General features: G+C 39.4%; 1 long non-coding RNA gene across 5 annotated transcripts in view; it reads left to right on the top strand.

Moving 5' to 3' along the window:
• LOC132539459 (uncharacterized) overlaps positions 1-26,411 on the top strand; it is a 111,223-nt gene that overhangs the window by 74,835 nt on the left and 9,977 nt on the right. For all 5 annotated transcript variants that reach the window (XR_009550758.1, XR_009550760.1, XR_009550759.1 and 2 more), the window contains exons 5-6: positions 7,287-7,373; positions 12,626-12,805. This is a non-coding gene — a long non-coding RNA (uncharacterized LOC132539459). The remainder of the gene's footprint in view (positions 1-7,286; positions 7,374-12,625; positions 12,806-26,411) is intronic.

Here is a 26,411-nt window from a genome sequence, read left to right as displayed (position 1 = left end):
TTAACCCGCTGTGCTACCGCCAGATTCCTTATATTCATATTTCCCTTTTTTTTTTAAGAATTTTATTTATGTGGTCCAGGAGGTGGCGCAGTGGCTAAGGCACTAGACTCTCCAGCATGAGGTCCTGAGTTCAGTCCCTGGCAGCACATATACCAGAGTGATGTCTGGTTCTTTCCTTCTCTCCCCTATCTTTCTCATAAATAAAATCTTTAAAAAAAAAAAAAAGAATTGTATTTATTTATTCATGAGAAAGATAGGAGGAGAGAAGGAACCAGCCATCACTCTGGTACATGTGCTGCCGGGGATCGAACTCAGGACCTCATGCTTGAGAGTCTAGTGCCTTAGCCACTGCGCCACCTCCCAGACCACATATTCGTATTTCTATTACACGTTTAAAATAACTAGACATGGGGGCCAAGTGGTGGTGCACTTGGTTAAGAGTACACATTACAATGCTCAAGGACCCAGGTTCAAGTCACTGGTCCCCACCTGCAGGGGGAAAGCTTCACAAGCAGTGAAACAGAGTTGCAGGTGTCTCTCTCTCCTTTCTATCACCCCTTCCCTATCAACTTCTGGCTGTTTCTATCCAATAAATAAAGATAATTAAAAAAAATAACTAGACATAAGTTTGCTTAATGTTTATTAGGTATATTATCAGTAGTTAAAAGTCGATAACAAAAATATGGAGGCATCAATTTTATAAAAAAGGAAATAGAAGATAATGAGGAGAGTTACACACACAAAAAAAACCCACTTCTCATGGAATAGTTATCAATTTTTAAGAATGTTATAAAATCAACAATAGATATTTTCTTGAATTATAAATGGTATATAGGACTAGGGCATAGTACTGGGAATGAAATTAGACATTTGTAACCAATAAGATAGTATGTAATTGATATAGAAAACTAGTCTGTTGTGTTTTTACCAAAAAAAATCTATTTTTAGTTTTGAGTGTGAATAATATATAAAGTGGGAATGTTTTTTAGCAAAAGATGTCTGTCAAAAGAGGGAGGAAAAACACTTGACATGTCATGACGTTTCCCACAACCCAGTAGTAAAAGGTATTATAATCCACTGTATTCGATTGCTAGGAAATAGCATTTGGCAGTTAAAAAATAATAATAATAATAAAAACTTAGATGCTAAAGCATCATTAATTTAGTACATATCAAATCTAGAATCTTAAAACTATATTTAAAATTTATGAACAAAGAGAAAGTACACTAATGCTACATTTTCCATACTGTTCAAATAACTATTTTTGAGAACTAGGTAATGTTTAATCATAGGTGTTCTTTACTCAAAGTTTTATATATTTGACCTACATGATTAGCAATATGAGTCAGATTTTGAGTTTTCTGTTTTAAGACAAAAATGGCTGTTTCTGCTCTCAGCAAAATTATAGCTATAAAATTTAAACTTTAATGTCAATATTATAGAAAGGAGGCTAAATTTGTTTACTGTGCTGAACAGCATCTCAGCTTTATGATGGATGGCTCTGGGTTGGTATATTGCTCACCTAGTATAGTGTGTACCTTACCAGGCATGAGGGCCAGGACTCAGCCCAAGCACCACACAGAACCAGGGGATACTTCATAGTTGGTGAAGCAGTGCCTGTCATTATGAAATAGAAATAAAAATAAAATAATGGGGAGTCGGGCGTTAGCACAGCAGGTTAAACGCAGGTGGCGCAAAGCGCAAGGACTTGTGTAAGGATCCCGGTTCGAGCCCCCTAGCTCCCCACCTGCAGGGACTCACTTCACAGGCAGTGAAGCAGGTCTGCAGGTGTCTATCTTTCTCTTCCCCTCTCTGTCTTCCCCTCCTCTCTCCATTTCTCTCTGTCCTATCTAACGACGACATCAATAACAACAATAAAAAACCCAACAAGGCCAACAAAAAGGGAATAAATAAATAAATATTAAAAATAAATAAAATAGGGAGTCGGGCGGTGGCGCAGTGGGTTAAGCGCACGTGGCGCAAAGCGCAGGGACCGGCGTAAGGATCCTGGTTCGAGCCCCCGGCTCCCCACCTGCAGGGGAGTCACTTCACAGGCGGTGAAGCAGGTCTGCAGGTGTCTATCTTTCTCTCCCCTCTCTCTCTGTCTTCCCCTCCTCTCTCCATTTCTCTCTGTCCTATCCAACAACAAAGCAACGTCAACAATGGCGATAATAACCGCAACGAGGCTGCAACAACTAGGGCAACAAAAAGGGGGAAAAATGGCCTCCAGGAGCGGTGGATTCATGGTGCAGGCACCGAGCCCAGCAATAACCCTGGAGGAAAAAAAATAAAAAATAAAAAAATAATAATAGATAAATAAAATAAAATAATGTAGAAGTCTCCTGTGGAATAGTGGAAATGTACGTGAAAGACCTCAGTACTACAAAAAAAAAAAGTAAATAAAGATGAGTAACTTTAATAATAGATAATTCCATACTTAAGAAAGTTACTTTGAATGTGTTCATATTGTGAGCCCAGATAGTTCAACTGGTAAACATCAGAACATGTTCTTAGAACAAAGAAAATGAGAATTTAATAATATACCTTGCTTTAAATAAGAACTAAACATGCATATGTAGTGAACTATTATAGTCTGTAGTAGCAATTTCAAACTTACCTCCATGTAAAAACAGGAATACATTCAATACAGTATTTAAATAAGTGTGTGTGTATCCACTTGTTAGTAATTAGACTTGACTTTACTTGGCTGTTAGTTTCTCTCTTCATGTTATACCCAATACTTTACTGTTCGTTTTTCTTAATTTGGTTCTAGAAGTTGTGTTTGTGTCCTATGCTCAGAATATAAAATTGGCAGTTTGTCCTCTCAGACCTTATCAGTACAACTTAATAAGATACACTAAAATTTTCCTTTTTTAAATATTTTACTTATTAGATATATATAGAGAGAAATCAAGAGATAGGAAAGATGCAGACCTGCTTCACTGCTCATAAAGCGGGGAGCAGGGACTTGAACCTGGATCCTTGCAGGGTTTGTGCACTTCATTCTATGTGTGCTTAACCGGGTGTGCCACCTGTGGCCCCAGACTTTTTTCTTTTTTTAAAAAAAAAAAAATTAATTCCTTTTTGTGCCCTTGTTTTATTATAGTTATTATTGATAATCGTTATTGGATAGGACAGACAGAAATGGAGAGGGGAGGGGAAGACTTAACGAGGGGGAGAGAAAGATAGATACCTGCAGGCCTGTTTCACTGCTTGTGAAGCGACTCCCTTGCATGCAGGTGGGGAGCTGGGGGCTCGAACCGGGAACCTTAAGCTGGTCCTTGTGCTTTGCGCCACTTGCAGTTAACCCACTATGCTACTGGCTGACTCCCCAGACTTTTTTCTTAATATAAGTTAAACTTATATCAGTAATAAGTGATAAAAAATAAAATTCCGTGGTCCAGGAGATGGCTCAGTGGATAAAGCACTAGACTCTCAAGCATGAGGTCCTGAACTCAATCCCCGGCAGCACATGTACAGAGTGATGTCTGATTCTTTCTTTCTCCTCCTATCTTTCTTATTAATATATAAATAAAACCTTTAAAAAATAAAGGAAAGGGGAAGTCGGGCTGTAGCACAGCGGGTTAAGCGCAGGTGGCGCAAAGCACAAGGACCGGCATAAGGATCCCGGTTCAAACCCCGGATCCCCACCTGCAGGGGAGTCGCTTCACAGGCGGTGAAGCAGGTCTGCAGGTGTCTATCTTTCTCTCCTCCTCTCTGTCTTCCCCTCCTCTCTCCATTTCTCTCTGTCCTGTCCAACAACGACAACAACAATAATAACTACAACAATAAAACAACAAGGACAACAAAAGGGAATAAATAAAATAAATATTAAAAAAAAATAAAAGAAAGAAAAATTCCTATAAGACATCCGGTTGAAAACATAACTTTATCCTTGATCCTAGAAATATCTAAAAGTAGTTTTATCTTTTCTCCAAACAGACCCAAGTCACTGGTTTTCTTAGCACAGATTCTAGACTGTTAGTATGCAAGATATTCCACTTTGAATCAGCTACAATTTGTCAGCATTTCCTTAAAAATAATTGTATATGGAATTAAGCCAAAAATACTTTGTGGTCTGAAGTACAAAGTACAATGAATATATCTCTTAAGAATAAGATATGTCAACCAGTGAGATAAGTGCAGGTTGATCCTGGCACCACCTTACACTATAGCAGAGCAGTGTCCTAAGCCTCTCACATGGTAAATCATTAAAAAAAAAAAATGCTATTAATGGAGCGTGACTCCACTTCCTCTTTGTCATCAGCACTGCTTCATATTGAATTGCAGTCACTGAAACCCTAAGCTTGTCAGATATGTGTTGAATCCTACTATAAATTTAAATCCAGCAAGCATTTATTGAAAATCTGTTCACTACTATAAGAGTTAAAGATCAGATGTGAGAGCAATCTGGCTGTGACATCTGTCACTCCATTGATCTACCAAGGTTGGTTCAGCTAATAAGGCTCTGGCTCCCTGGATAGGTGTCCCCTCCTTTCCAGTCCTCTCCTTGTGCTTCCCTCCTGAAGCTGTGCTCAGTCAAAGAGGACAGCCATCCCTAAATAGAGACAGAGCAGGCTTTGATCAAGAGAATAGAGCTGGGGGGTCGGGCAGTAGTGCAGCGGGTTAAGTGCACTTGGCGCAAGGACTAGCATAAGGATCTAGTTCGAGCCCTTGGCTCCCCACCTATAGGGGAGTCACTTCACAAGCGCTGAAGCAGGTCTGCAGGTGTCTCTCTTTCTCTCCCCCTCTCTGTCTTCCCCTCCTCTCTCCATTTCTCTCTGTCCTATCTAACAACAAATGACAATAATAACCACAACAAGGCTACAACAACAAGGGCAACAAAAGGGGGAAAATGGCCTCCAGGAGCAGTGGATTCTTGGTGTAGGCACTGAGCCCCAGCAATAACCCTGGAGGCAAAAAAAGAGAGAGAGAGAGAGAGAGAGAGAGAGAGAGAATAGAGTAGTTGCACTCCCTGCTAGAACCTCTGAATTAGCTCTCAAGAGTTAAAGGACAGGAAGGGATGGGGGGGGGGTGTAGATAGCATAATGGTTATGCAGAGACTCTCCTGCCTGAGTGTCCAAAGTCCCAGGTTCAATCATCTGCACCGCTGTAAGCCAGAGCTGAGCAGTGCTCTAGTTTAAAAGAAAAAGTTAAGGACCAGGCAGTGATGCAGCTGGTAAAGGGCACAAGTTAGCATGTGTGAGAACCCAGGTTCAGGCAGACTGCAGGCATCTCCTTCTCCCACTCACTATCCCCTCGCTCCCTCCCTCCCCCCCCCTTTTTTTTTTTTGCCTCTAAGGTTATCTCTGGGGCTTAGTGCCTGCACTATGAATCCACTGCTCCTGCAGCCATTTTTTCAACCTTTTTTTTTTTTTTGGTAGAACAAAGAGAAGTTGAGAGGGGAAAGGGCAATAGACAGGGAGAGAGAAGCAACCCCCCCCAACACCACCACCTCCCTACATGCACTTAACCTAGTGTGCCACCACCCAGCCTGCCTCCCTCCCTGTTTTTTTATCTCATAAATAAAATAAATGTTTTTAATCAAACAATTTTAACAGGGTTATGAAGTAGACCTAATAGGCCATTTTACAGAAGAGGAAAAACAATGTACTGAAGTAATTTACCCAAGATACAGAGCCAGTTTTCCATCATGGACCTTATGACTTCAGACTCACAGTTCTGTATCATTGCTACTTAAATAAATTACTTCTGCTTCTTACATTTGTGAGTTAGGAATGCATAAATTGGCCAGTGCACCAAGTTGTACCTAGAATGATTTTAAATTGTACCTAGAATGATTTTATAACTTAGGAGACATACCTCAGAATTTCTTACAAATCAGTTATATTTCTACACACTAATGATGATAACCAAAAAGGATTTTTAAACAGTTTCACTTATAATAGCATGGCAAAGAATAACATGATTATTGGCAAAGAATAACATGATTATTGGCCTGGGAAATGATATAGCAGGTGGAGTGCTAGATTCTCATGTAATGAGGTCTTGAGTTCTATCCAGACACCACATATGCCAGAATAATGCTTAGGTTCTATTTTCAGTAAATAAATGTTTCTTTTAAAAAATAAGTAAATAAATATAGAATAACATGCTCAGGAATAGTCAGCCAAGATGGCTTGTGCTTTGAAATTACAAGTTACTCTGCTGGTGATTACATAATCATGTAAAATGACTTTCATGCTTGAGGCAATAAAGTCCCAAGTTCAGTCCTCAGCATCACCAGAGTTGAGCCAGAGTTGAGCAGTGCTCTGGTGAAAGGGGAAGAAAATGCTCTGAAAAATTAGATAAATGATGGAAAATAATCCCACATTCATGGGGTTGAGTCTTTTTTTTTTTTTTATCACTGGGGCTCAGTGCCAGAACTACGAATTTGCCACTCCCTGACCATTCCTTTCTTTCTTCGTTTCTCCCTTTCTATTTTATTTGATGAGACAGAGAAATTGAGGAATGGGAGGGTAGATAGAAAGGTGAAGTGCAAGGACGGGTGTAAGGATCCCAGTTCGAGCCTACGGCTCCCCACCTGCAGGACGGGGGGGGGGGGTCACTTCATAGGCAGTGAAGCAGGTCTGCAGGTGTTTATCTTTCTCCCTGTCTTCCTCTCCATTTCCTTGGGCTTGGTACTATGTGCACTTAACACAGTGCACCACCACCCGGCCCCCTCTCTTTCTCACTCTCAATCTTATCCTTACCTCTTGATTTCTCTGTTTCTAACCAATAAATAAATATTATTAAAAGAGATGGAAACCTCCAGATGTTGAGGGTAGAGTGTTGTTTCAATATTTTATACAAATTAACAGAAATTAGGGTGTCAGGAAAAAAAATCTCAACTAACAAAGCATCAGTCTTGCATGACAGGTTTCTGGTTCAACCCCTGATAACACGTTACCAGCATAGTGCTCAGGCTTCTCTTTCTCCCTCTCTGTCTCTCTTTTTAGTATTTTATTTATTAATGAAAAACAAGGAGAGAACCAGACATCACTCTGGTCTGGTACATATGCTGCCAGGGATCAAATTCAGAACCTCATGCTTGAGAGTTCAGTGCTTCACTGCTCCACCTCCTGGACCACGTCAGGCTTCTCTCTCTCAACTCATTAACATATCATAAGTAAACTAAACCTTTAAAAAGAAAAAAAAATTGGTTTGGGGCCTTTTATACGATTTTACTTTTATTTAGGATTAAAATTTACCTTGTCACTTCTCTTTAATTTTAAATTTATTGAAAATGAGATCTTATATGTCATTTATTCTCTTCCCCTTGACAGGAAGCCTTACCTACTTGAAGAAGATGTCTTTTGAAATGTGTGTTACAAGGAATGAATTGCTGTTTATAAATTGTTTTTATCATCAAGGTAAAGCACAAGTATTAATAACTATTTTGTTTATAAAGTAAAAACACTAATGCCAGCTTGAATATTTAACTGACCTAAACTGACCCAAAAAAATGCTTTTCTTTTTCTCATATAATACATCCTTTGTTTTACTAACATAGCAATGTGCTTTGAACATAATAAGCTTACCTTAAATTTATAGAAATAAATCTTATTATGCTACTTAAAAACTTCTGGAAATTTTATACTGTCAGTGTTAGAAACTGGGAGGAGGGACAATGTTTATATTCTTTTTCTACAAAAGAAACAAGTTTATTTCCTTAGGTGTTAAACTGTGTCTTTAAAAAAATCAAACCTTGGAGTAAAGTAGCAGCACATAATGGTTTGTGGATATTGTAAAAGTGCAGGCCATATTGTGCTGCCTCAAAAATACAAGGATCTGATCTTCTGAAGAAAATTAATTTTTATTCATAGCTCTTTTGATAGTGTTGTCAGCAGTGCTTTAGCAGCACGTAAATATTGGTGTTAAATTCTAAGTTATCTCCAGTATTGACTGTGCTGCTGAAGTAAGGTTGGCTATGATCTACAGAGATATTTTAACATATTAATGTTATTTTTTCAGTTTTGTCGAAAGTATTTTTCAGATTATCTGTATTAAAATAGTTAAATTACAATTTAATGATGTTGATGCCATCAAGTTTACTGAAAGAACTTACATAAACCATCAAATAAATTTAATGTATATTTATAATAAGTGTAAATATTCAAAATTTTGTGAAATATTTCCTTTTTAAGGCAAGAGAGAAAGTACCAAAACATGTAAATTAAATTCCTGAACTTCTAGGGCTTAGAAATAGCTCACCCCATAGAACGCACACTTTACTATGGCCAAGGACACAGATTTGAATCCCTGACCATCACATGAGAGCACATGGGAGAAGCTTCACAAATAGTAGTGTTTTTTTTTTTTTTTTAATTTTATTTATTTATTTATTTATTCCCTTTTGTTGCCCTTGTTGTTTTATTGTTGTAGTTCTTGATGTCATTGTTGTTGAATAGGTCAGAGAGAAGTGAAGAGAGGAGAGAGGGAGAGAAAGATAGACACCTGCAGACCTGCTTCACCCCTTGTGAAGTGACTCCCCTGCAGGTGGGGGAGCCGGGGGCTTGAACCGGGATCCTTATGCCGGTCCTTGCGCTTTGCGCCACGTGCGCTTAACCTGCTGCGCTACCGCCCGACTCCCCAAATAGTAGTTATTTTTTTAGGTAAAGCTAGACATGTCTGAGAGAAGGAAATAAGAAACCATCACATTACATGTACATTTCCAGGACTCAGAAATTTATTCTTTGAGTAACTGAAGGGGTGACTTCATAGTTGACCACAGAACTTGATGCATGGAGCCCAAGGATTGAGCTCCTGGCACCACGTATGCAAGAGTAGTGCTTTGGCTCATCTCTTTCTTGTGAAGATTTTTAATATTTGTTTATTTAATAGACAGCCAGAATCTATTGAGAGGGAAGGGGGTGATGGGGGGGGGGGAGTCTGGCGATGGTACACTGGATTAAGCACACATAGTACAAAGCACAAGGACCTGCGCCAGGATCCTGGTTTGAACCTCTGGCTCCCCACCTGCAGGGGGGCTAACTTCACAAGCAATGAAGGTGTTCATCTTTCTCTCCCACTCTATATCCTCCCCTCCCCTCTCAATTTCTCTCTGCCTTATCCAATAAAACAGAAAAAATGGCCACCGGGAGCAGTAGGTTCATAGGGCAGGCACCAAGCCCCACCAACAACCCTGGAGGCAAAAAAGAAAAAAGGGAGAGACACCTGCAGCCCTCCCTGCTTCACCACTTGCAAAGCTTTCCTACTGCAGGTGGGATCCGAGAGGCGTGAACATGTAGCATGTACACTCAGCCAAGATGCACCACCACCTGGCCCCCATTAAGATTATTTAAAACTAAATAGTTATGGTTGCTTAGAGGTAGAACACAAGGTTTATATGTTTTAGGGATAGAGTTCAGTACCTATCATCACATATGTCAGAGCAATGCTATGTTGATGTCTCTCTAATAAATCTTCTCAAACCTGGAAATATCACAGTATTTAACATAGGTGCTTAGAAATATTTACTGAGAAAAATAGCAATTTGGGGCAGGGTTAGATAGCATCATGGTTATACAAAGAGGCTTTCATGCCTGAGGCTCTGAAGTCCTGGGTTCAATCCCCCACATCACCATTAACCAGAAGTGATCTATGCTCTGGTTAAAATAAAAATAAAAAATAAGTACATACCAGTTTGGTCATTATTGTTCAGAACAACCAGAAGTTCATGTTTTACTTGTTTTCCTAAATGTATTTTTAAAAAATATTTATTTCCTTTTGTTGCCCTTGTTTTATTGTTGTAGTTATGATTATTGTTGTTGTTCTTGATGTTGTAAGTTGTTGGATAGGACAGAGAAATCGAGAGAGGAGGGGAAGACAGAGGGGGAGAAAGATGCCTGCAGACCTGTTTCACTGCTTGTGAAGCGAATCCCCTGCATGTGGGGAGCCGGGGATTTTAACTGGGATCCTTACGCCAGTTGTTGCACTTTGCAACAACTTAACCTGCTGTGCTACCACCCAACTCCCTTCCTAAATGTATTTAAAGTCACATTTCAGAAACATAACTAATTTAATTTGCCATCTAAATGACAAGGAAAAAATAACATTTTACATTTACTACATGTATCAAATGCTTCAGATGTGGGAAAGGATCATTTGGAGATGTTTTAGCTAAATAATATCCTTAGTCCTGGAAATGAATTAAAATTGTAGGGCCGGGTGGTGGTGCACCTGGTTAAGCACACACATTAGAGTGCACAAAGACCCAGGTTCAGGACTGCAAGTGTCTCTCTATCTCCCCCCCCCCCCCCCCGCCTGCATTCAATTTCTGGCTGTCTCTATCTAATAAATAAACAAAAATAATTCAGAAAAACTTTTTTTAATTGTAGGACCAAGAGATAATTTAGCAAGTCTGCCAAGTATCCTACAATGACTGAGGCTTTAAGTTAAAACTTGTATAACATATAGGGTCATCTTGGGTGAAACTGGATGAGTTCTTTGGATGGTGGAAAAGTACTATGGCATTGCTCATCTCCATTACCCCCTGTGCCCCCCAATACCACTAAATGAGGGATGGAGTGGGAAAGTATGTGGGGTATTATTATTATTTTTTTTTTGAGAAGCACAATAAATAAATACATAAGTAAATAAAATTAGCTAGAGTTGTAATTTGGTGTTAGAGCAAATGATAGGTATGACGGCTTGGGTATCTGCCCCTAGAACCTTTCCTCCCCACCACCTTCAAAATTAAAATTATAGAAATCAACTGTTGAATTTCAGTTCATGATAATGATGTTCAGCTTTTCAGTCTCTTGTTTAGAGAAAAGGAAATATCCTTTCAATATTTAATGAGCCATACTTTCAGGAAACACGACAGGACTGCAAAGTTTTATTTCTGAGAGTTGATATACTTGATCTTTGTAAGTATCTTCAAAAATAATAAAATAGTAAGATCAAAAGTTATACCTTTCAATGTTAATCTCAGTGTTTGTTTTTGTTTTTTACACAGAAGAAATATATGTGGGTAGGGCAGGGGTAGATAGCATAATGGTTATGCAAACAGATTCTCATGCCCGAAGCTCCAAAAGTTTCAGGTTCAATCCCCACACTACCATAAGCTAGAGCTGAGCAGTGCTATGGTGTTTCTCTTTCTTTCTTTCTTTCTTTCTCTCCATACTTGAGTTCCTGTAATACAGAATTAACTCCACCAGAAATTTAAGAATTTATATGCACTTGTTTACTCATCTTTCTATCTGCATCTCTTAAAAATAAAATATTTTAAAAATATATATACGTGGGTATATATTAATTTTTCTTCTTCATCTTTGCAAAAGAAATTCTAATGTTTATTGTTACTTGGAATGTGAATTAAATCTGCAGCTAACTCTGGATTTAAGGAGGCAAGTATCCAGGAAATATTTTGGTAGTTAATCAATTCATTTTGCATTCTGTATTAAAATGCAACTTTTTTTCCCCAAGCATCACTTTCTTTATATATATATATATATATATATATATATATATATATATATATATATGTTTATTCCCTTTTGTTGCCCTTTTTTTTTTTTATCGTTGTAGTTATTGTTGTTATTGATGTCGTTGTTAAGATAGGGCAGAGAAATGGAGGGGGGGAAGACGGGGGAGAGAAAGACACCTGCAGACCTGCTTCACCACTTGTGAAACAACCCCCCTGCAGGTGGGGAGCTGGGGGCTCGAACTGGGATCCTTCACCAGTTCTTGTGTTTTGGCCACCGCATTTAACCTGCTGCGCTACCACCCAACTCCCACACCACTTTCTTACTACACATAGTAATAATTTATAGCAGATTTAAATGTTTGACTATAGGCTACTTTATATTTAATGGTAAAGATTTTCTTTAATTATTTCTCTTCTGGTTACTACAGAACCATAGGTGTTGTCAAGTCACATTGATACATTCATAGCTTAGCCTTAACTGGATTATCAGTCATCCTTTCATAACCTCTGAACTTCATAAAATAACCTTTATTTCTGTAGAAATTGACATCCTAAATCATTTTTTCCCTTTTACAGGTGGATATGACTACCTCTAATTCATGGAAATTTTTTATTTAAATGTTTATCATTATTAACAAAAAAGGGGGGAAGTGTCCTAATTTTTTTTTTAGGTAAAGATAGACATGTCTGAGAGAAGAAAATAAGAAACCATCACATGCACATTTCTAGCTACTAATTTATTTTTCTTACTCGACAAGAAATTCTTGCAATTTTGTTTTTTCATTTTTTTTTATTCAAGTTACTGCTTGAGTTCCTGTAATACAGAATTAACTCCACCAGAAATTTAAGAATTTACATGTGTTTATCTTCTTTACTTATAAAATGTCCTACAGATTTCTGGTGGCTTTTTAAAGCAATATGCAATGAAGAAAATATTTCAACCTTTTATATTAAAAATTACTGTGCAGGGTGACAGTTTAGTTGCCCAAGGGTTATTTCTCATTTCTATTCTGCAGAATTTAGCTAAGGAGGTCTTTATTTAAAACTGTTTGATCAGCTATAATATGTGCCAAACTATGTAATTTCTGGAAAATTGTTTCTGCCTAAAGGGTAAAATTCAAACTCAACTTCAACCTTGTGATCTTATCCGATCTTCTTTTCTTAACTTTTCCTTTTTCTTTTTGTCATCATCAGGGCTTCACTGCTTCGAGACAACTTATTCTTTCAGGTAGACACACTGAAAGAAGGAAAGAGAGGCTGGGTGGTGGTGCACCTGGTTGAGTGCACATGTTACAGTGTGCAAGGACCCGAGTTCAAGCCCTCGATCCCCACCTGCAGGGGGAAACCTTCACAAGTGGTGGAGCAGTGTTGCAGGTATCTCTGTCTCCCCTTCTCAATTTCTACCTGCTTCTATCCAAAAAATAAATAAAGATAATAAAAAAAATTTTTTTAAGAAAGTCACCAACATTATTATAAAATAAAAAAGAAGGAAAGACATCACAGCATTGAAACTTCATCTGTGTGCCTTTATGCATTGAGAATGAATACCACTGAAAACTACCCCAGTATGGGTAGGGGAGATAGTATAATGATTGTTAAGAGATTTTCATTCCTCAGGCTCCCAGGTTCAATCCCCAGTACCACCAAAAGCCAGAGCTGAGCAGTGCTATAGTCTCAGGGTCTTGTTTCCCCCCCCCCCAAAATAATATTTAAAAAAAGAAAAAATTCCCCCAATACAACTAATTCTTACACATTTTTAACATCAGACCTACCCTCTTGTATATACCTGTATTCACTAGCTTTAAAAGTCTGTCATTATCCCTCAGATTTAAACAGTCCATATCTGTAGTTCTTAACCTGTGTCTCTGATACACCTGAGGAATTTAACACTTTGTTTTAGAGACAAAATAGAGATAAGCAGGTAGACTAAGACATTTAGGACTTCAGAGTACTTCCGTAAATAACAGGTCCACAGTTCAGGATTAGTATAGCAGTTTGTGCAGCATACCTTAGACACTGAAAGTCCCAGCTTTAGCCCTTGACTTTACTGTAAACCAGAGCTGAGTGGCACTCCAGATATATAGATATAGATATATATTTAGAGTTCAGGGCAGTGGAGATAACCAAAAGATTTATACAAAACATTTTCATGCCCAAGGCTCCAAGATTTCAGTCTCAATCCCCCACGCTACAAGAACAGTGCTCTGGCTAAAAAAAAATTCAATCTTAATTTGAAGTTCAAAATACTAATTTTATGCTGACAAGTGGTAATAGTTCTCCCCGCCCCCCGGATAAATTGGAAGAGTGTGTGTGTGTGTGCCATCATATATATTTTTTAAGCACAATAAATGAATAGCTGCATGTGTCTGCTTTGTCATTCATACAATCCAGACTTTAGCCTGCGCCCCCACCAAATTGAAGGAAGCTTCAGTGCTATGGTGTCTCTTTTCTGTCTGAAAGAAAGTTGGTTAGTGAGAGTGTGGAGAGATAGTTCACAACTATGCAAGGAGGAAACTTAAAGAGCAGTGGAGGAGTATTGTGGCGTCTTTCCTCATGTCTTTCACATGCTATCTGAAAAGGGGAAGGGAGTAATACTCCAGGTATTTCCTGACAGGAAAGTAAAATATAAGTAATCCATGCATTTATTATAATGTTTATAATAGTAAAAGATAGGAAGGGTTCTGGGGCCAGATGGTAGTACTACACTCATTTGAGCACACATGCTACCATGCTCAAGGACCCTACTTCAAGTCCCCAGTTCCCACCCATAGAAGGGGAACATTGACAAGTGGCAAAACAGTGCTTCAGGTCTCTCTTTAGCTCCCCCTCCCATCTTCGTTTCTCTGTCTCAATCCAGTAAATAAATAATTTTAAAAGAAGGTCTAAAATACTAAGTAGTAAATGACTAATTGGGTAATAGGCAGTGGCACACCTGGTTAAGCCATACACAAGGACCCAGGTTCAAAAACCTACTCACCACCTGCAGGGGAAAGCTTCACAAGTGATGAAACAAGTACTGTGGGTATCTCTCTGCCTCTCTCCTCTATCTCCTCCCATCTCAATTTCTGTCTGTCATATCAAAGGCGGGGGTGGGGGGGAAGGTTGGGGAAATGGCATCCAGGAGCAGTAGATTCATCAGGTAGGCATTGAGCCCCAGCAATGACCCTGGTGGCAATAAAAGTAAATTAAGTAAAAAGCTGATTGTTAAGTAGAATATTGTGCAGCTACTTAAAATCATTAAGTAGCATTAAGGAAATATGGATGTTAACAGTGTACAGGGACCCAGGTTTAAGCCCCCCATCCCCACCTGCATGGGGGAATGCTTCATGAGCAGTAAAGCAGTGTTGTAGGTATATGTTTCTCTCCCTCTCTGTCTCCCCCTCCCCTCCCAATTTCTATCTGTATCCAAAATAAATAATAAAATACTGAAAAAAAATGAACTGTCATGGGAGGTGCTGAACATCATTCAGCAGAGCAGTCTATTCTGTATTCTTCGAAAAGGATTTTATTAATCACTTAGATCATTTGTTGAGATGTTGCACTGTCAGCTCCCACTCTTCAGCCCCAAAACCTCAAAAAGGTAAGTATAAGTCCATTTTAATTTTGAAACTTAATAAACTATGTAAAGACAAATCTGGTTTATTTTATAATCATAAGTATGTACTACCACAGTGAAACTGACATTCCAATAAAAATTCAGCATTTTCCTGTTTCTAAAAAGTTTAAAGGACCAGGAGATAACCTAACTCAGATTATACATGATCCATGTATGAGGCCCTAGGTTTGAACCCAACACCACATAGGTATACCACGATGGCACTGGGTGTTCCAGTTGGCTTGGAGGCCACTAAAATAACTCACTTAGATAATGCCCTTTGTCATAGGCACAGGTTCAAGCCCAGCCCCACTGCACTGAAGGAAGCTTCAGTGCTGTGGTGTCTTCCTATTGGTCTCTGCCTTTGTATCAGAAAAAGTTAGCTTGGAGCAGTGAAGTTGAAGTCCCACTGATGACCAAAAGAAGAAAAATGGTGCTTGTAGAGGTTCTAGGTTCATTCCCCTGAACCACATTAAAAGTGTGTGTATGTGCTTATGCATATGTGTATATGTGTGTGTGCGCACATATACACACACATAGATAAGCGTAGAAACTTTAGGAACAAGATTAATTAGTGTGCAAAATATTTAAAAATCAAATATTTCGGGCTGAGTGTTTGCACACATGGTAGAACTATGCTTGAGGACTTGGGTTCAAGACCCTGATCCTCACCTGCAAATGTGAAACTCCTTTTAAACTTCTGTCTCATAAAAATGAAAGAAAAATGGCCATCAGGAGCAATGGAATCAAACGGCACAGAACCCCATCGATAAACATCTGGGGCAGGGCATACAGCACAATGGTTAAAGAATTTTCATGCTTGAGACACCAAAGGTCGAAGGTTCAATCCCCAGCGCCACCATAAACCAGAGACTAGCAGTGCTGTTTTAATATATGTGTGTGTGTGTGTGTGTGTGTGTGTGTGTGTGTGTGTGTGTGTGTGTGTGTGTGTGTATGTATGATTTAAGTCTTAAATGAAACATCTGCTATGCAAATATAGCTATAGGTAACTTGTTTATTACTACTCCCTTCTGGTTGATTTTTACCCCACCCCAATCGCTGGAGGTTCACACTTTCATTACTCAGGGCTGACTTTTTCAGAGGGGGAAGCACTATAGCACCAAAGTTTTCTTCATAACCATAGTATACCCATGTGGTTTGCTGGTAACTTGAACCTATGTCTTAGGTATGGCGAAGCAAGTGCCCTGCTACTTGAGCTATCTTTTTTTTTTTTTTTTTCCCTCCAGGGTTATTGCTGGGGCGCCTCAGTGACTGCACTATGAATCCACTGCTCCTGGAGGCTATTTTTCCCATTTTGTTGCCCTTGCTGTGCTTGTTGTTGGATAAGATAGAGAGGAGGGGAAGACAGAGGAAGAGAGAAAGACACCTGCAGACCTGCTTCACCACTTGCGAAGCGACCTCCTGCAAGTGGGGAGCCGGGGCCTCGAACTGGGATCCTTATGCGGACCCTGTGTGCTTAACCCACAGCGCTACCACCCGACTCCCTACTTGAGCTATCTTTCCAGCCCCCTATTTTGACTGGCAAATGTAACTTTTTTCCCACAAGGGCTTCTTGCCTGCACCATTCCACCACTTGAAGTACTTTCCCACCCTTTTTTCAACTTCAGGGGCAGACACTACAGCACCAATCCATCCATGAAACTCCTATGTTGCAGGGAGCTCAAACTCGGGTCCTCATGTGATAAATTGTGTGCATTACCAAATGAGCTGGCTTCTGGCTCCAAGGATCTGTTTTTGTTTTGGTATTGAGAGAGATTGTAAAGTACTTGATCTTTAGGTGCTGCTACTAATGCAAATAACAGTTGCTAACACAGTGATATCCTTTGTCAGGAACTTCAATATTAAACATTTAATACTGAGTACGCCATGAGACAGGTAAAACATCATGTCTTTTTTTTTTTTTTTTGCCTCTAGGTTTATCACTGAGGCTCAGTATTGGCATTATCAATCCAATCCACGCCCAAAGACTTTTTTTCTATTTTATTTTATAGGACAGAGATTGAGAGGGGTGGGGGAGAAAGAAAAGAGAGACACCTGCAGACTTGATTCACTGTGAAGCATCCCTGCTGCAGTTGGGGAGCAGAATGTCAAGCTCAGGTCCTAGTACAGAATACTGTGTGTGTTCAACCATGTGTGCTACTGCCTGACCCAGCACTATCATGTCTTTAAACTATATGAAATATTTCATGGTATCACTGTCCCATTGAGAGTGGTTCTTAAAAGCATTTTTTTGTAATATTGGATATGGGGTGTTTTATCTGTTTCCTCATTTATGCATGTGTACTCCACTGATGTATCTTTAGGAATGTAAATTGAACCATCCTTTAGCATAATACTTTCCTAACAACTGGCCTTCCTAATTATACAGGTTAAATCTACACAATCTGTAGGTTCTGCTTTGGTTGTATTGCTTTTAAGGCATTTTAAGCATCGATGCCACCTCATTCAAGTACACTCTCTTTAGAAGCTCATCAAAATCTAATAGGGAGTCGGGCTGTAGCGCAGCAGGTTAAGCGCAGGTGGCGCAAAGCACAAGAGCCAGCATAAGAATCCCGGTTCAAGCCCCTGGCTCCCCACTTGCACGGGAGTCATTTTACAAGCAGTAAAGCAGGTCTTCAGGTGTCTCTCCCTCTGTCTTCCCCTCCTCTCTCCATTTCTCTCAGTCCTATCCAACAATGACATCAATAATAACTACAACAATAAAACAAGGGCAACAAAAGGGAATAAATATTTTTTTTAAAAATCTAATAAATAGGGGGCTGGGCAGTAGCGCATTAGGTTAAATGTATATAACGTGAAGTGCAAGGATCCTGGGTTGAGGCCCTGCCTCCACACCTGCAGGGGGACTTCACAAAGGTGAAGCAGGTCTGCAGGTGTCTTGTCTTTCCTCCTCTGTCTTCCTCTCTTGATTTCTCTCTGTCCTATCCAAAAACATCATTCTGTCACACAATGATCTTGACTTAAAATTTTTCTGTAATACTCAGGACAGACTTCCACACCCTCCATATCTGCACACATAAATGGAATAAAGCCCTTCTCTGTACAATTTCATTATTGTTCTTGTTGCATTGTGATTATTTGTTGCTTTTTCTTTCTCCTGTTACTTCGTAAACCTAAATATTCTTTTGCTTTGTCTTACTTAGGGATTTCACACAGCACTTAGTAATATGTTAGTTAACTTACTATAGAATATATTGATATTGAGATTAGTGCTATGTGAAAGCAACTCACTAGCCAGATAATCAGACTTGAGATCTTTTTAAGTGGAGTTCTCCTAAAGTTTAAGTCTATTTATAGATCACCTATATCAATTTAATTGAAGGAGAGAAGTAAAAAGCAAATAGTACTTAAAGGTGCCAAGTGAGGACACACAGTTGAATACATACATTACCATTCACAAGGACCCAGGTTTGAGTCCCCTCTCCCCACCTGGGGGTAGGAGGTGTTTAATGAGTGGTGAAACAGCTATGCCAGAGTCTGTCATTTTCCCTCTGTCCTATCAAAATAATAGTACTGGAGAAGAAATATAAGGCTTTCTGTGTGAAATCTTGGTAATGCCTCCTTATTTCTCATTAAGCTATGTCAGGTTCGAGCCCCCAGCTCCCCACCTGCATGGGGGGGATGCTTCACAAGTGAAGAAATGATCTGCACCCTATCTCTGCTCCCCTTTCAATTTATCTGTCCTGTACAGGAGCAGTGGATTCCTAGTGTGGGAACCAAGCCCCAGCAATAATCCTAGAGGCAAAAAGATAAATGTGTGTTAAAGCCAGGACAAGACTCACCCGTAAAAGGCACACTACCATGGGAAAGGACCCAAGTTCAAGTCTTGAGCACCATATAAAAGCAACACCACTAAGAGCTTCATGGTGTGTGATATCTGTACATTCCTCTTTTTCTATTTTTTAAAATATTCCCTTTTGTTGTCCGTGTTGTTTTATTGTAGTTATTGTTGGATAGGGCAGAAAGAAATGGAGAGGGGAGGGGAAAACAAGAGAAGGGAGAGAAAGAAAGATACCTGCAGACCTGCTTCAGCGCTTGTGAAGCGACTCCTCTGCAGGTGGGGAGCTGGGAGCTCAAACCTTATGCTGGTCCTTGTGCATTGCACCACCTGTGCTTAGTCTGCTGCGCTACCGCCTGTCTCCCGCATTTTTTTTTTAACCTTAACTTGGAAATGTGACAGGGTTTCTTACCACCAAATAATTTTAACTTTAGGTGGTTTTTAAATGTTTTAATTTTTTTAATTCTATATAACAGTAATTGAGAGAGAAGAGGGATAGAGAGGAAGAAGCGCCTACAGACCTGCTTCACTACTTGTGAAGTGTCCCCACTGGAGGTAGGAAGTGGAGGCTCAAACCCAGGTCCTTGCACATGATACCAGGTGTGCCACCACCCACCCCCTTTATGTATTTAGGAAATATCAAGCAACAACATATCCTGATATCAAATATCAAGCAACAACATATCCTGAGAATTTTTCGAAAGACCTGTGAAAGGAAACATGGTGGGGGTCAGGTGGTGGTGCACCTGGTTGAACACATATATTACAATGCACAAGAACCCAGGTTCAAGCCCCCAGTCACCATCTGTAGAAGGAAGGCTACAAGGGTCGGGTGGTGGCGCAGTGGGTTAAGCTCATGTGGTGCAAAGCGCAGGGACCGGCGTAAGGATCCCGGTTCGAGCCCCCAGCTCCCCACCTGCAGGGGAGTTGCTTCGCAGGCGGTGAAGCAGGTCTGCAAGTGTCTTTCTCTCCCCCTCTGCCTTCCCCTCCTCTCTCCATTTCTCTCTGTCCTATCCAACAAAGAACAGCATCAACAATAGCAATAATAATGACCACAAGGCTACAGCAACAGGGGCAATAAAAGGGGGGAAAAGGTGGCCTCCAGGAGTGGTGGATTCATGGTGCAGGCACCGAGCCCAGCAATAACCCTGGAGGGAAAAAAAAAAAAAAAAAAGGAAGGCTTCATTCATGAGTGGTGAAGCAGTGCTTCAGGTGTCTCTTTCCCTTTCTATATCCCCCTTCCTCTCATTTTCTGGTGATCTCTATCAAGTAAAGATAATGAAAATTTTAAAAAGATACATGGTAAGGGTGAAATCATAACTTCATCCTAAATCCAGGCCTACATGATTATTAGTCATAGAAAGATCTAAAATGGTTGTAAATTCTTGTGTGTGTTTGTTAACCAAGTTTACATTTCATTTCCTGTCAGTATGATCATCATTTTGTGTGATATTGTGCTGTTTTTAAGTGATCTTAATTTTATTCATGTATAAAGTAATTTTATAGTTTATGGTACCTAATACATTATTTCAATAATGAATTCCTAGTACACAAATAAACATTAAAATTAAAGCTGGGTGGTAGCATAATCTTTTTTTAAAGGGTAACATGGGATGCAGTGCAGTGGATAAAGCATTAGACTCTCAAAACATGAGGTTTTGATGCCAAATTCAGCCCCCAGTATTGTATGTGCCAGAGTGATACTCTGGCTGCTCTCTCCTCTCCTCCTTCCCCTGTCTCTCTCTCCTTTTTCTCTAAATAAGTATTTTACAAAGAGAAATAGCCAAAGAAACTGCTTTTTAGAAACCCTTTTCCAAACCCCTTTTCTAATATGCATTGAAGTCTTAGCTAAGTTATCTACTCCATAAATATCCTTTCTCTGATCTTTAACTGTCTACAATTTAGGCTATCTACCCACTGCATGAAATTTTCCCAGTTCACTTTTCCTCTTTAACCAGAAATATTACTTCTCTCTTGTGTTATGATGCCTAACAATAATAAATTCTGCCTTGGGATAGGAACTCTTTTTTTTTTTAATTTATTCCCTTTTGTTGTCCTTGTTTTATTGTTATAGTTATTATTGATGTCTTTGTTGGATAGGACAGAGAAATGGAGAGGGAGAGAGAAAGATAGGCACCTGCAGACCTGCTTCATTGCTTGTGAAGGACACCCCTGCAGGTGGGGAGCCGGGGGCTCGAACCAGGATGCTTATACTGATCCTTGTGCTTTGCTCCACCGCACTTAACCTGCTGTGCTACCGCTCAACTCCCGATAGGAACTCTATTATCTATTCTGCAAACCTAACATAATGAGTATTTGATAAATGGCAACTGATTGCTAGAAATTGGCAGTAATTCATCATAGTATGTTCTGGAAAGGTTGAATACCAACTAAATAAATATAGTAAATACCCAGGCTGTTTCCTGGTAATTAAGGAATTTTCTACTTTGTACTACTTCCATTCAGAACTCTTCTCATTTTATGAAACCTATTCACATTTATGCCTCAAGTCTTAACTACCTAAAATTTCTCTTTTTTAATCAAAGCTAGAAACCTGTGAGTGGGGTGTGAATAGTTGGAAGATCTGTATACTTTTGATAACACTTGAGAGCTGTGATCTAATTGACCCTCTAAAGCTTCCCAACAAATTACAGTTTAACTTTTCTGTGTGTCTATCAGGAGATAGGGAATGGTGATGATGAAAAGTCCTTATGTTAAAAATATATATTTTCAAGAAATAGCATAACCACATAAAATGTTTTGACCTTCTGCTGCAATAGATTTCTATGGTTAAGCTCTGGGACCCAAGTTTGAGCCCCCACTTCCCAGCTGCTTTGGAGGGAGGAAGCTTCATGACTGGTAAAGCAGATCTGCAGTGTCTCTCCATCTATCCCCACCCCACTTTTTTTTTGCCTCGAGGATTATCTCTGGGGCTTGGTGCTGAACTACGAATACACTGCTTCAGGATGCCATTATTTTCTATTCTATTGGATAAGACAAAGAAATTGAGAGAGAAGGGGTAGAGTGGGGGAAAGAATGACACCTGCTGTAGACCTGCTTCACTGATTGTGAAGCGTCCCCACTGCAGGTGAAGAGCTAGGAGCTCAAGCCCATATCCTTGTGCAAGTCCTGCTTAGTACTATGTACACTTTAACTGAGTGTGCCACCGTGCGGTCCTATGCCCCCCTCTCAGTTTCTCCCTGTCCTATCAAAGATAAAAGAAAAAAAGTGGCCACCAGGAACAGTGGATTCACTATGCAGGCACTGAGCTCCAGCTATAACCCTGGTGGCAGAAAAAAAAAATTCAAAACTTCATCAAATGCTTCTGAATCCTCAACTTACTGAGGTTACTGGTTTTTTTTTAAATTTTTTTATATTTATTTTATTTATTCCCTTTTGTTGCCCTTGTTGTTTTATTGTTGTAGTTATTGTTGTTGTCGTGTTGGATAGGACAGAGAGAAATGGAGAGGGGAGGGGAAGACAGAGAGGAGGAGAGAAAGATAGACACCTGCAGATCTGCTTCACCGCCTGTGAAACGACTCCCCTGCAGGTGGGGAGCCGGGGTTCGAACCGGGATCCTTATGCCGGCCCTTGTGCTTTGCGCCACCTGCGCTTAACCTGCTGCGCTACAGCCCAACTCCCGGTTACTGTTATTCAGTGAATTAAGTTATGTTTTTTTTTTCTTGAAAAATTTCATAAAAACTACAGGTTAGTGGTCCAGGAGGTGGTGCAATGGCTGAGGCACTAGACTCTAAAGCATGAGGTCCTGAGTTCAATCCCCAGCAGCACATCTACCAGAGTGATGTCTGGTTCTTTCTCTCCTATCTTTCTCATTAAAAATAAAATATTAAAAAAAAATACTACAAGTCACACCAAGAAATATTGCAAAGATCTAAGAATATAAAACTGGATCTTAGATATGTAGCATTTATTCTCTTTATTTTTTTAATTTTTATTTATTTTCCCTTTTGTTGCCCTTGTTGTCTTTTATTGTTGTTGTTATTGATGTTATTATTGTTGCTGATGTCATATTTGTTGGATAGGACAGAGAGAAATGGAGAGAGGAGGGGAAGACAGGGGGAGAGAAAGACACCTGCAGACCTGCTTCATCGCCTGTAAAGAGACTTCACCTGGAGGTGGGGAGCCGGGGGTCTGGAACCGGAATCCTTCCACAGGTCCCTACGCCTTGCACCACACGTGCTTAACCTGCTGTGCTACTGCCCGACTCCCCCTTTGACATTTAAGTCATATTGATAGCAATTTTTATGTAACGTCTAGGACATTTATGTCTGCTTTATAGGACTTATGTATAAGTCATATTACTAATAGTCTATTGTTGCTGTTAAGTTTAGGTTCAACTTTTAGGGTGGTTGACATGATCTAGGACTTCCACATTAAGTAGTGGTTCCTACAGCAAAGCAGTTTACCGTTTATGTTTACTTTATAATATTTTCTTTTTTTAAGTTTATTTATTTATTGGGGAATTAATGTTTTACATTCAACAGTAAATACAATAGTTTGTACATGCATAGCATTCCCCAGTTTCCCATTTAACAATACAACGCCACTATGTCATTTATCATCCTTCATGGACCCGTATTCTCCCCACCCACCCACCCCAGAGTCATTTACTTTGGTGCAATACGCCAATTCCATTTCAGGTTCTACTTGTATTTTCTTTTCTAATCTTGTTTTTCAACTTCGGCCTGAGAGTGAGATCATCCCATATTCATCCTTCTGTTTCTGACTTGTTTCACTCAACATGATTTTTTCAAGGTCCATCCAAGATCGGCTGAAAATGGTGAAGTCACCATTTTTTACAGCTGAGTAGTATTCCATTGTGTATATATACCATAACTTGCTCAGCCACTCATGGGTTGTTGGACACCTGGGTTGTTTCCAGGTTTTGGCTATTACAAATTGTGCTGCCAAAAACATATGTGTACACAGATCTTTTTGGATGGATGTGTTGGGTTCCTTAGGATATATCCCCAGGTGAGGAATTGCAGGGTCATAGGGTAAGTCCATTTCTAGCCTTCTGAGAGTTCTCCAGACTGTTCTCCACAGAGGTTGGACCAATTTGCATTCCCACCAGAAGTGTAGGAGGGTTCCTTTGACCCCACACCCTCTCCAGCATTTGCTGCTATTACCTTTTCTGATGTATGACATTCTCACAGGAGTGAAATGATATCTCATTGTTGTCTTTATTTGCATTTCTCTGAAAATCAGAGACTTGGAGCATTTTTTCATGTGTTTCTCGGCATTTTGGATCTCTTCTGTGGTGAATATTCTGTCCATGTCCTCCCCCCATTTTTGGATGAGGTTATTTGTTGTCTTGTTGTTGAGTCTGGAAAGCTCTTTATATATGTTTGTTATTAAACTCTTATCTGATATATGGCATGTGAAGATCTTCTCCCATTCTGTGAGGGGTCTCTTGGTTTGGGTAGTGGTTTCTTTCACTGTGAAGAAGCTTTTTAATTTGATGTAGTCCCATAGGTTTATACTTGCCTTAGTCTTCTTTGTAATTGGATTTGTTTCATTGAAAATGTCTTTAAAATTTATGTGGAAAAGAGTTCTGCCTATATTTTCCTCTAAGTATCTGATAGTTTGTGGTCTAACATCCAAGTCCATGATCCACTTGGAATTTACTTTTGTATTTGGTGAAATACAGTTTCATTCTTCTGCATGTTTCTACCCATTGTTTCCAACACCATTTGTTGAAGAGACTCTGCTTTCCCCATTTAATAGTCTGGGCCCGTTTGTCAAAGATTAGATGTCCATAGGTGTGGGGCCTCATTTCTGGGCTCTCAATTCTATTCCACTGGTCAGTTTGTCTATTCATGTTCCAGTACCAAGCAGTTTTGATGACAATGGCCCTATAATATAGTTTGAGATCTGGGAGTGTGATGCCTCCGGTTCTGTTCTTTTTTCTCAAGATTGTTTTGGCAATTCTAGGTCTTTTCTCGTTCCGGATAAACATTTGTAGCATTTTTTCTATTCTCCTAAAAAATGTGCTTGGGATCTTGATGGGGATAGCATTAAATTTGTAGATGGCTCTGGGTAATATATTCATTTTGATGATGTTAATACTTCCAACCCATGAACATGGAATATCTTTCCACTTCTTTGTGTCTTTTTCAATTTCTTTGAGTAGTGACTCATAATTTTCAGTATACAAGTCTTTCACTTCTTTGGTTATGTTTACTCCTAGATATTTTATTGTTTTTTGTTGCTGTAGTAAAAGGAATTGATTTCTGGATTTCAATTTCTTCTAACTTAGTGTTTGCATAGAGGAATGCCACTGACTTTTAAATGTTAATTTTATAGCCTGACACCTTACTGTATTGCCTGATGATTTGCTGGATTCTTTAGGTTTTTCTATGTATACTGTCCTGTCATCTGCAAATAAGGAGAGTTTGACTTCTTCTCTTCCAATCTGTATCCCTTGAATTCCTTGCTCCTGCCTGATTGCTATGGCAAGAACTTCCAACACTTTGTTGAATAGTAATGGTGATAGTGGGCAGCCCTGTCTAGTACCTGATCTGAGGGGAAATGCTTCCAGTTTTTCACCATTGAGTATGATGTTGGCTGTAGGTTTGCTATATATAGACTCCACTATCTTCAGAAATTTTCCATCTATTCCCACTTTTTGTAGTGTTTTGATCATAAAGGGATGTTGTATTTGTCAAAGGCTTTCTCTGCATCTATTGATATAACCATGAGGTTTTTGGTCTTGCTTTTGTTGATGTGGTGGATCACATCGATTGATTTACGTATATTAAACCAACCTTGCATGCCTGGGATAAACCCCACTTGGTCATGATGAACAATCTTTTTGATATACTGCTGTATCCGGTTGGCTAGAATTTTGTTCAATATTTTCGCATCTATGTTCATCAGAGATATTGGTCTGTAGTTTTCTTTTTTGGTTGTGTCCCTGTCTGCTTTTGGTATCAGGGTGATGTTGGCTTCATAGAAGCTGGCAGGGAGTATTCGAGTGTCTTCAATCTTCTGGAAGACTTTTAAAAGTAGAGGTATTAGTTCTTCTTTGAAAGTTTTGTAGAATTCATTTGTAAAACCATCTGGTCCAGGACTTTTATTTTTGGGGAGATTTTTGATAACTGTTTCAATTTCATTAGCTGTGATGGGCCTGTTCATGTTATCCACTTCCTCTTGACTTAGTTTTGGAAGTTGGTAGGTATCTAGGAAATCGTCCATTTCTTCCAGGTTCTCTAGCTTGGTGGCATATAGTTGTTCATAGAAGCCTCACATGATACGTTGAATTTCTGCGGTGTCTGTTGTGATATCTCCTCTTTCATTTACTATCGGATTCATTTGGGTCTTCTCCCTTTTTTGTTTTGTGAGTCTGGCTAAAGGTTTGTCGATTTTGTTTACTCTTTCGAAGAACCAACATTTACTTTCATTGATCTTTTGTATGGTTTTCCTATTCTCAATGTTATTTATTTCTGCCCTAACTTTAGTGATTTCTGACCTTCTCGTTGCTTTAGGGTTCCTTTGTTGTTCTTCTTCTAGGTCTTTAAGATGTGCAATCAGGCTGTTTGTGCTTTTTCTTGTTTCCTAATGTG

This window comes from Erinaceus europaeus, chromosome 7, assembly GCF_950295315.1.
Source record: "Erinaceus europaeus chromosome 7, mEriEur2.1, whole genome shotgun sequence".
Lineage (NCBI taxonomy): Eukaryota > Metazoa > Chordata > Mammalia > Eulipotyphla > Erinaceidae > Erinaceus > Erinaceus europaeus.
Note: the sequence above shows the minus strand (reverse complement) of the source record. Positions and strands in the feature narration are given on the sequence as shown.